General features: G+C 36.2%; 1 pseudogene; it reads right to left on the bottom strand.

Moving 5' to 3' along the window:
- Window positions 1-2003: 2003 nt before the first annotated feature.
- LOC149174714 (large ribosomal subunit protein uL11x pseudogene) lies at window positions 2004-2495 on the bottom strand (annotated as a pseudogene).
- Between the last annotated feature and the right edge of the window lie 206 nt (window positions 2496-2701).

Genomic DNA, 2701 nt, shown 5'->3' with positions numbered 1-2701 from the left:
GTATTCATTTCTGAGATAACTTAGCACTCAGATATTTTGTACAACCGATTGTATATATTTGCCCCTCGCACAAGCTTGCAGGGGTTGTTGTTGATTTCTCTTGAAGAAGTTCTTATGCTGTAATCCTTTCAGAGTTTAATAAAGAAAGTGATGGAATTTCTCGGAGTTCTGAAGTGTTGAATGCGTTCTGGTGTCTGTTGAAAAACTGCAGGATTCCTGTGTACCTCAGAATACAATAAGTTTTTTCCGTAACTCTCTTTGTTATGTGTTTCAATCTTTTACAATCCATATATGTTTCTAATTTCTAAGTATTTAGCAACAAAGAAAAAGAATAACCTTCAGGACTTATTCATGCAATACCCTGAGTTCAATCTATGTTGTTAATGAATGTTTTCTTCAGCTATAATCTTGATAAGTGTAGTTCTTAATTGCTGCACTTTCAGAATATATCTTTCACAGTGACCTTTGTTTCAGGAATTCAAGTTTGCTCTTGAGCAACATGTTTCACTTTCACATCACCAGCTTAATGGAAAATTCTTAATTGCTTTCTGTTGGCTGACCATACATCACCACCTAAGTTTAAATTTTGTTTGTTTGAGATACTCAATAGGCCCTGCAGTCTGAACACCATCACTCCAGCATTTCAAAACATTTCACAGCTCTAGACTCCATTGCCCAATGATATACTACTACCTGGACACTATATCTTAAGCACAGAAAGAAGTCCTTCAACCAAAACACAAACCAAAAACCTGAGCATAATAGCTAGCCTAAAATACTATCAGAACAGAGACAAATCATAAAGAGAGAGCCCTCTCTGATTACAGTTTGGCTAGAGGCTGTAGTCCAAAGATTGGTTAGTGGTTACCTCGGCCGTATTCCCTTGGGAGTCATAGGGAACAACCTGGGTGTTAACAGGATGCAATAAAAGAAAAAACCCCATCTCTACAAAATATTTTTCTAAGAAAAGAAAAACCCTTTCCTCTACGAAATTCATTCTGAGACAAAAGAAGAACCTCTTTAAAAAAAAAATATTGCCTTTTTATTCCAAAACACTAGTGTAGCAATAGTTAGGTACAAGGGTTTGAATACCTTGATTCTATATTATAAAAACCCTATAACATAATATCAAACCATAACCAGATAACTTGAGGATCCTAGAACTAAATAAAACAAAAGGGTATTAAAAAAATATGTCTTATTACCTTATTAGAGAAAGCCATGTGTTCTCGGCAAGCATTGTGATCGAGGCATCAGGGTTTCTCTCATCTTGGGAAGCCTCTAGTCAAGTTAGAAACCCTTGTATAAAATCTTAAAGAAAAAAAGAAATCAGGTTAATAAATAGATTACTAGAATTGTATTTTACCTCCTATTTGTAGCCAAGGAGTGTTGAATAAATCCAAATATCTGTGAAGAAAAATGACCTCATTTACCTTAGTTTGAACCCTAACCAAAATTCGTAACCATCAAATATGATGGACGAAGTAAAACACAAAAAGATAGGTCATATGGGTAGTCTCTAACATTGGTGAGGGGTTGATTGTCGATGCCCGTTTGTTACCCTTTGTTTAAAACTCCATGGGGTTGAAGCCGACATTTGTGGTGGTTTCTACTAGTATGCCAATATTAGTTTCTTAAAGTGGAATAAAGCGACAAATGACTTGAGCTCGTGGGATGAAGGTAAAAGGTTTCCTTTTTACTTTTTTCTTCCAACAAATTCTTCCACCCATTTAGTGGATAAACATATAGATATATTATATAAATACCCAAAGTCTCAAAGGAAGTGGAAAATACCTCAAAATCCATAGGGTCTGAAATGAAATTCATAGGCCTCTAAATGTCTCAAAACCCCCAAGGTCCTGAAAGCAAATTCATAGGCTACTTTCTTCCAGTTTTCAACTTCCTTAAACCTTAAAAACCCTAAACAAAAGAATAAATAACCAACAATAAAAATAATAAAAGGATTTCATTTCAGTTACCAAATTTGAATTCTTTCTTCGTTCTTAGGGGATATTGACCTCTCCTTCATCAATCTCATCTTGGACATCCTTTAGATCCTTTCCATCCACCGTGCAATCAATGGAGAGGCTGTGCCCAAAATCTCCTTCACTGGCATGGACAATTCCTTCATCGTGCAGCTCGGCCTCATAACCCTAGAGATCTCAATGATATCATCGATGGATATATTTCCATTATTCTTGATGTTATTCAACTTCTTCCTATCTCTCTCGGGCTCCTTGACATATTTTATGACTAGGGAAGCCGCAATCATCACCACAATGACCTTCACCTTCCAGGTTTGAATGGTGAGCTTTATTATGACCCTAACCCTTCCAATACTTTGTTGTTTCCTTTGCAATATATTCTTCAATATTCTTGGGCGACAAACCCAAAGAACTGATCTTAGCGAAAAAATACAAAGCAACTCCCACTTCACCCCTTGTGTCCCCCATGTACACTTCAACCACTTGGGAAGGATCAAGATTGGGAGACATGGATGTCAAATCTTTTAGAAAACACTAAAGAGTCTTCGATTCTCTTGCTACTATTGGTTTTTTTTCTTTTTTCTTAATTTAAGACAATTACATACAACTTGAGTATGCTAGATGTAGGTAAAATGCTTGTTTCTCCTTTTGTCTTAATTTAAGTGTAAAACCCCCTCCCAAGTCTACCGAAAGTAACCATGCTAACTGGGGAAAAC

This window comes from Pinus tabuliformis, chromosome 4_1 (assembly GCF_031772625.1).
Source record: "Pinus tabuliformis cultivar Carrire ecotype Pingquan chromosome 4_1, CPIR1, whole genome shotgun sequence".
Classification (NCBI taxonomy): Eukaryota; Viridiplantae; Streptophyta; class Pinopsida; order Pinales; family Pinaceae; genus Pinus; species Pinus tabuliformis.
Note: the sequence above shows the minus strand (reverse complement) of the source record. Positions and strands in the feature narration are given on the sequence as shown.